The sequence below is a fragment of the Pongo pygmaeus genome, chromosome 16 (genome assembly GCF_028885625.2).
Source record: "Pongo pygmaeus isolate AG05252 chromosome 16, NHGRI_mPonPyg2-v2.0_pri, whole genome shotgun sequence".
Classification (NCBI taxonomy): domain Eukaryota; kingdom Metazoa; phylum Chordata; class Mammalia; order Primates; family Hominidae; genus Pongo; species Pongo pygmaeus.
This window is the reverse complement of record NC_072389.2, coordinates 26,191,224-26,206,274: the sequence shown is the minus strand read 5'-3', so window position 1 is coordinate 26,206,274 and position 15,051 is coordinate 26,191,224. Positions and strand designations below refer to the sequence as shown.

The 15,051-nt window shown below is 45.9% G+C and overlaps 1 pseudogene; it reads left to right on the top strand.

Annotated features, from left to right (window-relative positions):
• LOC134738395 (putative HERC2-like protein 3) overlaps window positions 1-15,051 on the top strand; it is a 50,461-nt pseudogene that overhangs the window by 12,665 nt on the left and 22,745 nt on the right.

Genomic DNA, 15,051 nt, shown 5'->3' with positions numbered 1-15,051 from the left:
AAGAGTTTGAGGATTGGTGTCAATTCTGCTTTAAATGTTTGGTAGAGTTGACCAGCTAAGCTTTTCTTTGTTGAAAGGTTTGTTGTTTTTTTTTTTTTTTTTTTTGAGACAGAGTCTCACACTGTTGCTCAGGCTGGACTGCAGTGGTGCGATCTCAGCTCACTGCAAGCTCCGCCTCCCAGGTTCACGCCATTCTCCTGCCTCAGCCTCCCGAGTAGCTGGGACTACAGGCGCCCGCCACAACGCCCAGCTAATTTTTTGTATTTTTAGTAGAGACGGGGTTTCACCGTGTTAGCCAGGATGGTCTTGATCTCCTGACCTCGTGATCCACCTGCCTCGGCCTCCCAAAGTGCTGGGATTACAGGCTTGAGCCACCGTGCCTGGCCTGAAAGATTTTTAATTACCGATTGAGTCTCTTTACTTGTTACAGGTCTATTCAGATTTTCTATTTCTTCTTGAGTCAGTTTGGGTAATGTATGTTTCTAGGAATGTGACCATTTTATCTAGGCTATTTTATTTGTTGGCATACAGTTGTTCACAGTGTTCTTTTATACTCTTTTTTATTTTTATGTTGGTAGTAGTGTCTCCACTTACATTTCTGATGTTATTTGCATCTTTTCTCTTTTTTTCTTTTTTTTTTTTGAGACGGAGTCTCACTCTGTTGCCAGGCTGGAGTGCAGTGGCACAGTCTCAGCTCACTGCAACCTCCGCCTCCCGGGTTCAAGTGATTCTCCTGCCTCAGCCTCCCAAGTAGCTGGGATTACAGGTGCCTGCCATCATGCCCGGCTAATTTTTTTGTATTTTTAGTGGAGACGGGGTTTCACCATGTTGACCAGGATGGTCTCGATCTCTTGACCTCGTTATCCGCCCACCTCAGCTTCCTAAAGTTCTGGGATTACAGGTGTGAGCCACCTTGCCTGGCCTCTTTTTTTCTTAATTTACCAAAAGTTTGTCAGATTTTTTGTTCTTGCCAGAAACCAAACTTTTGGTTTTGTAGATTATTTTTCTATTCTCTATTTAATTTTTGGCTGTTCTAATCTCTATCATTTCCTTCTTTCTGCTTTGTATTTTTTTGTTTTTGTTTTTGTCTTTGTTTTGAGACAGGGTCTTACTTTGTCCCTGAGGCTGAAGTACAGTGGCGCAGTCATGGCTCACTGCAGCCTCAACCTCCTGGGCTCAAGTTATCCACCTGCCTCAGCCTCCCAAAAATGCTGGGATTACAGGTGTGAGGCACCACACCTGGCCTAACTTTGGTTTTTATTGTGTTCTTATTGTTCTTCCAGATGTAGAATTATTGATTTGAGATCATCTTTTGTAAATTCAGACTTTTATAGTATAATTGCCCCTTTTAGCCCTGCTTTTGGCGCAGCACAGAAGTTTTGGTATGTTGTGTTTTCATTCATCTCATAGTATTTTCTAATTTCCCTTGTGATTTCTTCTTTGACCCACTGATTGTTTACCGTGTGTTGTTTAATTTTCATATACTTGTGAATTTTCCACTTTTCCTTTTGTTATTAATTTCTCATCATTTCCTTTTGGTTGGAGAGGTAATTTGTATGATTTTAGTCTGTTTAAATTTGAGACTTTGTGGCCTAACATATGGTCTGTTCAGTCTAAGAGAGTGTTCTGTGGTATATTTGAGAAGACTGTGTATTCTGCTCTTTTTGGTGAGATGTTCTGTATATGTCTGTTAGATCTGATTGGTTTATGGTGGTGTTCTTTGGCTAAAACTGAGATGCTGCAGGGCCAGTTGTCAAAGTCACAGTGAAAAAGCAAGGTTTTCCCAAGCTCTTTTAATCACATCAGTCTTAGAGTTCACATTAATCCATTCAAAAATATGTATCAGGCCAGGCTGTAATCCTAGCACTTTGGGAGGCTGAGGTGGGTGGATTGCTTGAGCTCAGGAGTTTGAGACCAACTTGGGCAACATAGCGAAACCCTGTCTCTACAAAAAATATGAAAATTAGCTGGGCATAGTGGTGTGTGCCTATGGTCCCAGCTACCTGGGAGGCTGAGGTGGGAGGATTGCTTGAGCCAGGGAGGCAGAGGTTGCAGTGAGCGGAGATCAAGCCACTGCACTCCAGCCTGGGCTCTAGCCTGGGCGACGGAGTGAAATCCTGTCTTGGGGGCAGGGGGAATCTTTCTATCTGTCTGTCTGTCAGTCTGTCTGTCTCTCTCTCTCTCTCTCTGTGTGTGTGTATATATATATATAATTATTTTTTAATTTATATATTTATATGTTGTGTTAAATATATATTTTAATATGTGTATTACAGCTGAAAAGAATCATCTAGTAAGAGTTACATCTCATTTCTTGAGGCCTCATTAACAACGAAAAGTTGCATTTAAAAATTACAAAAGCATATCTCCATCGAGAAATGGCCTTTTTATGTTGTCTTCTTTTTCCCCAGAGGTTCCAATAATGAAAATCACAGCACAAATCATTAAGTATGGGGACTTGTTCTGTTGATAGTATTCATGTGTTTAAATTTCATCTGGCCCACTAGCTGCAAAAAGCAAGGAGGTTGTGTCTCATGAATATCTGTCTATATTTGCAGCTTGCCCTGATCAGGGTATCCTTCTTATCATTTAAGAAATTATAAGCATATAATATTTTATACCAGCGTAATGTATACATCCACATGTAACAGCCACAAAACATAAAGCTATGTAAAATAAAAAATTCCCCCCAGTTTTGGCTGCAAATGTATTCAAGCCCTTAGCAATAAATTCAGTCTTTACAGAGTTAACAGTATAGCTGCCCAGGGGATACTGGGAGATCCACCTGGAATGCAACTCCTGTCCCTTCCTTGGGGCCCCTTCCTGGGGGCCCTAAAGTAGTGGCTAGGCTAAAGGAAAGGCTATTTCCTCCACTAGTTTATCTAAAGTTTTGCTCCAGCCCTGGGAACTGAATATCCTTTTTTGCTCTCTTGGAAGAGAGAGAAACAAACTTTTTACATTTTTTGGTCCACCCAAGCCCACCTTTGGGACTGTTTGGATCTTCTCCCCTCCCACCTGGAGGAGAAACTGAAATCAAGGGAGTTAGCAGAACCGCACTCCCACCCCCTCTCAGTTTAGCAAGTGGGAAAAGGGGGGTTAAAAATCTAGCCTACTCTCCTAGGGTTAGCCTCCTATTTTCAAATCCATTGGTAAGTTTTACTTCTCTCAGGTGACAGCAGCTCAGCTTCTGTTTCATGCTATGGATGACTCTGTAGCCACCCAGGGCACTAACTGTCAGGGGTCTCCAGGTTTGATGGTTGGCCAGGAGGACTCACAAGACTCAGCATGTAGTTGTACCCAGGGCTATAGTTTATTACAGTGAAGGGACACAGAGCAAAATCATGAAAAAGGACATGGGTAAAGTCCAGAGGAAAGCAGGTACAAGCTTCCACAGGATCCACACAGGACGAGCTTAACTGCCCTGGCACTGAGCCGTGTCAAGTGCTGTCTGCCGGGAAGCTGGGTAGAGACTCCAGGCCCAGGGTTTCCATCGGGGCTGATCACACAGGTACCCCCTGCCTGGCACGTACCAAGTTCCAGTACAAGGAAAACAGGTTTCAGCACAGAACACATTGTTTGTACAGACAGTTCAGGCACAGCAAACCACACCTCCCACCTAGGGAGTTGGGGAGTCCTCCTGAGATCCAGACTCCAGCCGAGGGCTAGCCTGCAGCAATCCTGTCTGAGGTTGTATCTCGGGCCAGCTGTTAGCTGTCTTCTGCACAGAACCATGATTAAAGTTTGTTAGTTTCCCACTGTTAGATATTTAGGTAGTTATCTTTGTTTTTCTATTAGTAAAAAATGTGATGAGTATCTTTCTAACTCAGTTATTTTGCTTTTTCAGGGGAGTAACTCCTAGAAGTAGAGAAAGTAGCTTTACTGAGCATTTTAATATCTTTTATATTTTCTTAGCCTATTTATGTATTTCGTTCTTCAGTTTGTCTTCTTTTTATCCTACATCAGTAAAATATTGATAGTATTATATTAATTGATAAAGCATATAGTATGGATTCTTCAAAATTATGATCTTCATTAGTACTTTTTAAATGTTTTGTGTGTATTCAGGGGACATTGCAGCTACTTGTTGGCTCAGCTATTGTTTTTGACGCTCTGTCAGGCCCCAGTTGTGACAATGTTGAGGAAGATATGAATGCTTCTGCTCAAGGTGCTTCTGCCACAGTTTTGGAAGAAACAAGGAAGGAAACGGCTCCTGTGCAGCTCCCTGTTTCAGGGCCAGAACTGGCTGCCATGATGAAGATTGGAACGAGGGTCATGAGAGATGTGGACTGGAAATGGGGTGATCAGGTACTCAGAGATTTGATGGGAACACATTAGCCACACATTAGTTATCTTCTGCACAGGTGTGTATGATATTGGTGGGTGGAAATTGGAATAATCCAGGATGTGTCGGTTGATCGATGACACAGGTGTTGGTTCCCAAGCAGCTGAAGGGAGTGAACACAAGTAGGGAATCATAAGTAGGGCATCTGAGCAGAATCAAGTCTGGAAAGAGAGGCAGCTCTTTTCAGGAAACTCACTGGCATGAGGCTCAGTTTGATGGGTCACTGGAACAAGAGTGAGAGTGAGCAAGAGAGTAAATCTCATCCTAAAAGTTGGTGTAGTGAAGGCTCTGCGGCAGGAAGCCCAGGTGCTGCCCCTGTGAGCTGATGGCCATGTGCTGCGAAGTGCCCTGAACCCAGTAGTTAGGGATATACTTCATGGGCCTGTGGCCTTGTCTCCATTTTCCCTCATCGCAGGCCTCTTCTAAATCTCTGCCAGGTGCCCCCAGGTGGAAGTCACTTACCACAGCCCTAGCTAAGTTAGGGCAGTGTTCACCTTCCCGTGGTCTGTCTAGCTTTTCTCAGCCATGCTGGTAAGCCCCGGCTTTGTCACAGTCATCTTAGAAATAGCAGTGTCTGGAGACAGCAGCATCCATTCTAGAAACAGCTTTCTCCTGCAGAAGTGAGAGGCAGAGCTTCCCCCTGGAGCCCGGGGGAAACTGAAGCAAAGAGAATGTGGAGGTGCTGGTGCTTGTTTCAGGTTTGTGCTCTTGCAAGGCCTGTGAGGGACTGAGGGGTCAGGACTTGCTGCAAAGCCCTGTCTCTGCATTGACTTAGAGGATCCTCATTGAGATGAGATTTCCCTGACTTCCTTGGTAAAGCAGCATGATCACGTTATTTTATGCCATTTAATTTAAAATGATGCAAGCACACATTTTGTAGGAGAGGTGAAATCTGTTTCTGGGGACAGCCCCTGACAGACAGGGTGGCATATGGCGAAATCTGTGTGGCAGGTCTGCTGGGAGCCATGGAAGGACCAGGGCGGGGCACGCACCCTCCTAACTGATCTCTCCTTTGGCTTTCTCAGGATGGGCCTCCTCCAGGCCTAGGCCGAGTGATTGGTGAGCTGGGAGAGGATGGGTGGATAAGAATCCAGTGGGACACGGACAGCACCAACTCCTACAGGATGGGGAAAGAAGGAAAATATGACCTCAAGGTGGCAGAGCTGCCAGTCGCTGCACAGCCCTCAGCAGAGGACTCGGACACAGAGGACGACTCTGGTGGGTGACTCAGGAAGGCATTTAGTCCAAGGCAGCCCACAAACTGTGCAGGTGCTGGCTGCCACCACTGCCATCTGGGCCTTAGAATGGGATGTCAGGACACACCTGCAGCTGGCGCTCTGTCCTCGGAGCCTGCAATTTAAGTAAGCTCCCAAGCACCTCCGATGCAGGTGTGTGGAGTGGCTGTGGGATCCAACAATCTGGCTAGAACTGACTTTCTGCATTTTCCTCTCATGTGTGCACCCACCCCTCTTTGAGAATGTGGTGGCCAGGTGGGGGCAGCTGCACCACCAGTGAGTCTCATGTGGTTGGTGCTGAGCCTGCATCTGAGCGAGTGAGCCGAGGCCTGGTGGAATTGCCCTGCAGTCTCGGTCCATCACCTCCTCCTCCAGTGAGAGCCCCCGCCGGAGCACACCCCACCTTCTGCCTGCCTTTACCTTTTCTCTGCGGTCCCTGACTCTGAACTCTTCATGTAATGTGGAGTTAGTCAGCACTTTATCACTTCTAGGGAAGCAGAGGTGAGAATTTAGGGGTGCACCAAGAAAGCTAGATCCTATCTGTGGAGATCCAGGTTGTGGGAGGAGGTTTCGTGACATTTCTTAGCTGTTCCTAAAAGACATGTGAAGCTTCACATGGCTGGGCTTGGTAAGACCATCCAAGAGGCTGGGGCTCCCAATATCATTTGTTATTTTGATTTTTTTTTTAGAAGCCGAACAAACTGAAAGGAACATTCACCCCACTGCAATGATGTTTACCAGCACTGTTAACTTACTGCAGTCTCTTTGTCTGTCTGCTGGAGTTCATGCTGAGATCATGCAGAGCGAAGCTGCCAAGACTTTATGTGGACTGCTGCAAATGTTAGTGGAAAGCGGAACGACAGACATGTATGGAATGAGAGATCGAGGGCCCAGGGAGTCTGCGCTAGGGACCGCAAGCTTGTCGTGTCTGGGTGTGCGTGTGGGTGGGTGGGTGTGGATGTGTGTGGATTCATTTCCTGTCACTGCTGTTATAAAGTACTACAAACTTGGGGGCTTACACAGTAGAAATTCTCATGGTTCTGGTGGCTGGAAGGCTGAGATCAAGGGTGGTTCCTTCTGGGGCTGTGAGGGAGAAGCTGCTTCAGGGCTCTGCCCCAGCTTCTGGTGTTTGCTGGTCTCTTTACTGTTCCTTGGCTTGTAGAGGTGACACCCCGATCTCTGCCGTCATCTTCACATGGCATTCTCCGTGTGTGTGAGTCGCCTCCAAATCTCCCCTTTTCATAAGGACGTCATTCAGCCTCATCAAACTGATTACATCTGCAGTGACCTTATTTCCAAACAAGGTCACCTGCCAAGGTATGGTAGGGGTTAAGGCTTCAACATACGAATTTTGCAATTCTGAATTCAACGCCTAACACTGGCTTCAAACAACAAATTTGTTCTCTCAGAGTTCTGGAGACCAGAAGTCCCAAATTCAGGTGCGGGCAGGGCCATGCTCCCTCCACAGGCTCTAGGGGAAGGTCCTTCTTTACTTCGTCCAGCTTCTGGGAGCTCCAGGCTTCCTCGGTGTGGGGACGCATTGTGCCAGTCTCTGCCTGCGTCTTCACATGGCCTCTGCCCCTGTGTTCTGCATGTCCTTTTCTGTCTCTGAAAGGACTCTTTCATTGAGTTTCTTTTGATGTCACCTAAATTCTTACCTTAATGACGTCTACAAAGACCTCATTAAATAAGATCATATTCTGAGGTTCCGAATGTATGTGAGGTCGGGGGACAGGCACAGTTTAATCCATAAAGTGTTTGTGTGTGTGGAGAGTAAGTATGAGAAATGTGAGCTGAGGGAGTGGGGTGAGTGTGCCTGTGACTGAGAGTGAGCACATGTGAGTGTGGGTGGGTATGTGGGCGTGCTCCAGTGTGTGTGAGAGCATGCGTGTATTAGTGGTGTGCTGGAGAGTCCGCACATATTGATGAGAGTGAGTGTGTTAGCAGTCGATGGGCAAGTGGCTGAGCGTTTGTGTTGCAAGTGTGACGGTGTGTTTGTAGCATGTGGTTGTGTGGGTGTGTGTATGCGTGCATTTATGTGAGTGGTGTGTATGTCCATGAGAGCGTGTGAGTGGGCAGGTGACTACATTCAGGTGAAGTGGGAGTGAAAGCGTCAGTGCATTGAGCCAGTGTGTGTGTGTGAGGGTGAGCACGAGGGGGGCATGAGTGTGAGGGAATTACTGGGTGTGCGAATGAGATGAAGTGTGAGTCAGGCTTGGTGAGTGTGAGGAAGTATGAGTGGGTGGCAGCACAAGTGTGTAAGTGTGCAATTGAGTGCAAGCATTTGTGTAAATGTGTATGAGTGCCTTGTGTCAGTGTGAGCACGAGTGACGTTATTGTGAATGCGTGTGAGTGAATGTGAGCATTTTGCTCATGTCAGTGAGTGGGAGGTTATAACAGTATAGGTGTGAGTGTAAAGTGAGAAAGTGTGTGGGTAAAGGTGTGAGTAGGTGAGTAATCAGTTGTGACTAGTGTTTAGGAGCGTGAGTACATATGTGAGTTTTTGTATGCATTGGGAGGGGTAAGTGTATGTGAGAGTGCATAGGAGTGTGTGTCAGCTTGCATCGTAGGTTGTGTGTGCATACGTGTGACTGGGATTGTGTGTGTGTTAGTGATTGCGACAGTGGTGTGAGTGCACCTGAGAGTGTGAGGATGGGTGTGTGAGTGCCCATGAGTGTGTCTGAATAACTTAGTATGGGTGTGAGTGTGAGGATGCATATGAGGGTGTGAGAGTGTGTGTGTGTGAGCTCATGTGAGTGTGCTGAAGGAAGGCAGGTGTCCTCATAAGCTTGGATAGCTGAGGGCAGGGTGGGGGAGGTGGGAGGGAGAGAAGGTCCTGTGGGGCTGTGGGCGGGGTCCCTCGGGGGGCCCAGCCTCCAAGCCTCAGCCTCCATTCAGGGAGTAGTGGAGTCCTGGAGCCAGGCAGAGCAGAGGTGGGCCCACTGGTGCCAGAATCCAATGGTGTAAACCTAGTGAAAAACTCATTTTGTTAATGCAGATGTATTAAACTTGGATTGGAAACTCTCTACTGAAAATACAAAAAAAGTAAGTGATGCAGATTAAATATAAGTAAGATTGTGGAGATATTTAAAACATGAAATTAAAAATATAATAGATGCATTGTTGCAAAGTACTGCTATTTGAATTATAGATCATTTTCCTATTGCCTAGAAACAATGCATAGCTAAAATTCCCTAACTACTTTTACTACACATCCTTAGGAGGTTTTAAAAATGCCTGTAGTCCCAGCTATTCGGCAGGGCAAGGCAGGAGAAACACTTGATCCCAGGAGTTTTAGAACAGCCTGGGCAACATAGTGAGAGCCCATCTCTAAAAAAAAAAAAAAAGAAAAATTCGGAAATGTTTCTTGAACTAACTTAAAAGCTTTCTTCCACTTCTCACTTTGAATTAGTTTGAATTAATTTACAAACTGCAATGTATGTTAAAGGAGCTTATTGTAGAAAATAAAATAAGTTGATAAAAAAATAAGGATTTATCTTTAGAGATTTGTCTTTAGGGACTTGTTACCAAGCATGTCTATTTTCCCTCCTGCAGCTTCTCCAAACAGGCTGGTGTACAGGGAGCAACACCAGAGCTGGTGCACGCTGGGGTTTGTGTGGAGCATCGCTCTCATGCCACAGGTGTGCAGCGCCCTCAGCTCCCCGCAGCAGATCACGCTGCTCATGAAGGTCGTGGAAGGGCACGCACCCTTCACTGCTGCCTCGCTGCAGAGACAGGTAATGTGCTGCCAGGCAAAATCAGTTCCCTGAGAGAGGCCTCCATGTACTGAAGTTCCCTGCCCTCAGATTCAGGGGCCTTTATTCAGTAACGAGTGCAGAAAGGGTCTAGAAGTGACAGGGTAGATTTTCTGGAGGCAGGGGGCAGAGGTCCTTGATAATTGGTAAGTTGCTAACCTTTAGTTTACCTGCTTTTCTCTTAAGTGGTAAATCCTGCAACTACTCACTCATCTGCTTCACAGAATCTGTAGTGTAATTGTCTTAAGAATTAAACTAAAAATAATTCTTTTTTAATTAAACACATGCATCTGTAGTGTTGCTTTTTTCTAAAATCCCTGACAATCCTAATCACTAATCAACTTGAGTGTAATTACTTGGCTGTAAAGTAATGAATCTCAAAATTTTCACATGATTACTTGCATTATGAGAACAGAAAATGAGAGGCTGGGTGCAGTGGCTCATGCCTGTAATCCCAGCACTTTGGGAGGCCGAGGCAGGTAGATCATGAGGTCAGGAGTTTGAGACCAGCCTGGCCAACACAGTGAAATCCTGTCTCTACTAAAAATCCAAAAAAAATGAGCCGGGTTTGGTGGTGGGTGCCTGTAATTCCAGCTACTCAGGAAGCTGACGCAAGGAGAATTGCTTGAACCTGGGAGGTGGAGGTTGTAGTGAGCCGAGACCATGCCACTGCACTCCAGCCCGGGTGATAGCGTGAGACTCTGTCTCAAAAACAAAAGAAAAAGAGAAAATAACAATCTGTAGTTTCCTAATCAGATTTTTTTTTAATGCTTGTCGTTTTAAACTTTCTTTTATCAGATCTTAGCTGTGCATTTGTTGCAAGAAGTCCTTCCGTCATGGGACAAGACCGAAAGGGCGAGGGACATGAAATGCCTCATGGAGAAGCTGTTTGACTTCTTGGGGAGCTTGCTCACTACCTGCTCCTCTGACATGCCGTCTCTGAGAGGTGGGTGGCCATTTCTCTTCCCTGTGCCCTGATGAAGAACGGCATAGTGCCGTCACTCAGAGGTGGGTGGCTGACTCCCTTCGCTGTGCCCTGATGAAGAGCGGCATAGTGCCGTCACTCAGAGGTGGGTGGCCGTCTCCCTTCCCTGTGCCCTGGTGAAGAGCGGCACAGTGCCGTCACTCAGAGGTGGGTGGCCGTCTCCCTTCCCTGTGCCCTGATGAAGAACGGCATAGTGCCGTCACTCAGAGGTGGGTGGCTGACTCCCTTCGCTGTGCCCTGGTGAAGAGCAGCGTAGTGCCGTCACTCAGAGGTGGGTGGCCGTCTCCCTTCCCTGTGCCCTGGTGAAGAGCGGCGTAGTGCCGTCACTTAGAAGTGGGTGGCCGTCTCCCTTCCCTATGCCCTGGTGAAGAGTGGTGCAGCAGCTTCTCCCCTTGTTTCCTCCTCAGAGTCCACGCCGAGGCGGCGCAGGGTGCGCCCTCAGGCCTCGCTGACTGCCACCCACAGCAGCACACTGGTGGAGGAGGTGGTGGCACTGCTGCACACGCTGCACTCCCTGACTCAGTGGAATGGGTTCATCAGCAAGTACATCAACTCCCAGCTCCGCTCCATCACCCACAGCTTTGCGGGAAGGCCTTCAGAAGGGGTGGGTTTGTGGTCTCAGAATTAATTTAGTTGAACGGTAAACCTGTAGGGATTGGGCAGCTCCGTGAGTGTCCCTGGTCGAGCTCGCTGTTTGGTCTGCACTAGGCCCAGTTAGAGGACTACTTCCCCGACTCCGAGAACCCTGAAGTGGGGGGCCTCATGGCGGTCCTGGCCGTGATTGGAGGCATCGATGGTCGCCTGCGCCTGGGTGGCCAAGTTGTGCACGATGAGTTTGGAGAAGGCACCGTGACTCGCATCACCCTGAAGGGCAAAATCACCGTGCAGTTCTCTGACATGCGGACGTGTCGCGTTTGCCCAATGAATCAGCTGAAACCAGTAGGTGAACTTGTGCTCAGTTACTGTATGATAAGGGAAATTGGCTTTTCACTAGAACGGAGCACCAGCATTAGCACTTGAAAGAACTTGATTCTGGTACTTCAAGTTTGCCTTCCAGGAAGCTGTGTGAGCTTGTGCTTCTGTGCTGAGCAGGGCCTGTCTTTAGCAACCTAGAAGGTACCGTGCATCTATGAGGTAGTTCTAATTATTTTAAAATGTGAATTTATGAAGTGTACTTTTTATTGAACAACTCAAGTTTTAAAAAAACTTCAACATGTTTAAACACCTTTAGAAAAACAGCCTTTCTTCATGTAGAAAATGCTTAGTTGTTTTGAGTGACGTGACTTAATGTAGCAGCTACTGTTATCTTAACCTATGAATCAAGGATGCACAGGGAGAAGGAGCCATTTACATTATTTTCATGTAGCCCAAGTGCAAACTTACTATATATACTTTTTCTTTTTTTTTGAGATGGAGTCTTGCTCTTGTCACCCAGGCTGGAGTGCAATGGCAGGATCTTGTCGGCCCTCTGCAAACTTTGCCTCCCGGGTTCAAGCGATTCTCCTGCCTGAGCCTCCTGAGTAGCTGGGATTACGGTGTGTGCCACCACGCCTGGCTAATTTTGTATTTTTTTCACGTATCCGTAATTCATTGTGTATATTTTAAAAAGTTTTAACCTCTTCTTCCTAGCCCTCCAGTATTTGTTAATAAATTAAAACATTTCCCAAAGTGTTTTTTGTGAAGCAATAATTCTAAAAGATGCTCTAAGAAAAGCTAAGTACATGGAAAAATCCAAAGTATATGTTTTATTTATTACATTTGATGAATTTTCGGTTTGTTTGTTTTTCCTCTCGAGAGGGAGTCTTGCTCTGTCGCTCAGGCTGGAGTGCAGTGGCCTGATCTTGGCTTACTGCAACCTCCGCCTCCCGGGTTCAAGCAGTTCTCTGTCTTAGCCTCCTGAGTAGCTAGGATTACAGGTGCCCTCCACCACGCCCAGCTAATTTTTGTATTTTTAGCAGAGACGGAGTTTCAACATATTGGCCAGGCTGGTCTTGAACTCCTGACCTCATGATCTGCCTGCCACGGCCTCCCAAAGTGTTGGGATTACAGGCGTGAGCCTCCGCACCCGGCCCACATTTGATGAATATTTTTGTTCTTTAAAATTGTGGTTAGAAAGCAGAGCATAATTGTTCTTTATGTAGATCACAACTGATTGGGGTTTTTAGGGAGATTTTTTGGCATTCAGTAAATGTTTTTATTTTCCATTATTAAGACTATGAATATTTTATTTTATTTTCTGAGACAGGGTCTTGCTCTGTTGCCCAGGCTGGAGTACAGTGGCATGATCTTGGCTCACTGCAGCCTCTGCCTCCCGGGTTCAAGCAATTCTCCTGCCTCATCCTCTCGAGCTGCTGGAATTACAGGTGGTTGCCACCACACCGGGCCAATTTTTGTATTTTTAGTAGAGTTGGAGTTTCACCATGTCGGCCAAGCTGGTCTGAAACTCCTGACCTCAACTGATCCGCCTGCCTCGGCCTCCCAGCGTGCTGGGATTGTAGGTGTGAGCCACTGCACCTGGCCCATTTTCACTTTTCATTAGCTGCTTTTTCCCCCCATTTATTTCGAGAGCAAGGGAGGCGCAGGAGGGAGCACCAGCAAGAGAGAGTGGAGCGAGACAGAGCCACGGTCCTGTGTAACTGAATCACAGAAGTGACCACACTCCATCGTTCTTGCCCTATTCTGCTCATCAGAAGCAGGTCATTAAGTCCAGCCCACACTCAGGGAGCGGGAGCTGTAGGCATACTTGGAGGTATGCAGGCTTGGTTCTAAACCAACACAATAAAGCAAGTGTCTTCACAAAGCAAGTAACACAAATTTCTTGGTTTCCCAGTGGATATAAAAGTATGTGTATACTATAGTCTATTAAGTCACATCTTCAGGCTCCACTTCTAATTCTAGTTCTCTTGCTGTTTCCACCACATCTGAGGTCACTTCTTCCACTCGTCTTGAACCCCTCAAGGTCATCCATGAGGGTTGGAATCCACTTCTTCCAAATCCCTGTTAATGTTGATATTTTCACCTCCTCCCATGAATCACAAATGTACTTAATGGCATTTATAATGGTGATGGCTTTCCAGAAGGTTTTCAATTTAGTTTGTCCACATCCATTAGAAGAATCACTGTCTATGGCAGCTATAGCCTTATGAAATGTATGTCTTTGTTTTTTTTCTCTTTTTTTGAGACGGAGTCTCACTCTGTCACCCAGGCTGGAGTACAGTGGCGTGATCTCTGCTCACTACAAGCTCTGCCTCCCAGGTTCATGCCATTCTTCTGCCTCAGCCTCTCAAGTAGCTGGGACTACAGGTGTCCACCACCACGTCTGGCTAATTTTTTGTATTTTTTAGTAGAGACTGAAATGTATTTCTTAAATAACAAGATTTGAAAGTTGAAATTACTCTTTGATCCATGCAGCTGCAGAAAAGATGATGTGTTAGCAGGCAGGAAAACAACTTTAATCTCTGTACATGGTCATCAGAGCTCTTGGGTGACCAGGTACATTGTCAATGAGCAGTAATATTTTGAAAGAAATCTTTTTTTCTGAGCAGTAGGCCTCAATAGTGGGCTTAAAATATTCAGTGAAGCATGCTGTAAACAAATGTGCTGACTTCCATCCAGGTTTGTTCTATTTCTGGAGCACAGTCAGAGTGGAGTTAACATAATTCTTAAGGGCCCTAAGATTTTCAGAATGGTCAATGAGCATTGACTTCAACGAGTTCAACTAATAGAGTCACCAGCTTCATTAGCCCCTAACAAAAGATTTGAAGCTTTGAAGGCAAACATTGACTTCTCTCTAGCTATGAAAGTCCTAGCTGGTGTCTTCTTCCGATAGATGGTTGTTCCATCTACATTGAAAGCCTGTTGTTTAGTGTAGCCACCTTCATCACTGATCTTGGCTAGATCTTCTGCGTAACTTGCTGCAGCTTCTACATCAGCACTTGCTACTTTCCCTCGCACTTTTATGTTATGAAGATGGCATCTTTCCTTAAACCTCAGGAACCAATCTCTGCTACCTTCAGACTCCTTCTGCAGCTGTCTCACCTCTCTTAGCCTTCGTGGAATTGAAGAGTTAGAGCCTTGCTCTGGATTAGGCTTTGGCTTAAGGGAATGTTGTGTCAGTTTTGATCTTCTGTCTATGCTGGTCAAACATTCTCTATTATCGCAATAAGACTGTTTTGCATTCTTATCATTTGTGTGTTTACTAGAGTTGCACTTAATTGCGCTTCAAGAACTTTTTCTTGGGTAACTGGTGCAAGAGGCCTAGCTTTCAGCCTGTCTTGGCTTTCAACATGCCCTCCTCACTAATCTTAATCATTTCTAGCTTTCGACTTAAGTGAGAAATACGCAACTCTTCCTTTCACTTGAGCTCTTAGAGGCTACTGTAGAGTTATTAAGTGGCCTAATTTCAATAAGTTGTGTCTCAGGGACACAATAGGGAGGTCTGAGGAGAGGGAGAGTGATGGGAGAACGCTGGTTGGCGGAGCAATCAGAATATACACAACATTTATCATTTAAGTTCACCGTCTTCTATGGGTGTGGTTTTTGATGCCTCAAAACAAGTACAACAGTAACATCAAACATTACTGATCACAGATCATCATAACAGATAAAATAATAATGAAAAAGTTTAAAATATTGCAAGAATTATCAAAACGTGACATGGAGACAGTAAGTCAGCACATGCTGGTGGAAAAATGGCGCTGATAGACTTGATCAGTGTAGGGTTGACACAGACCT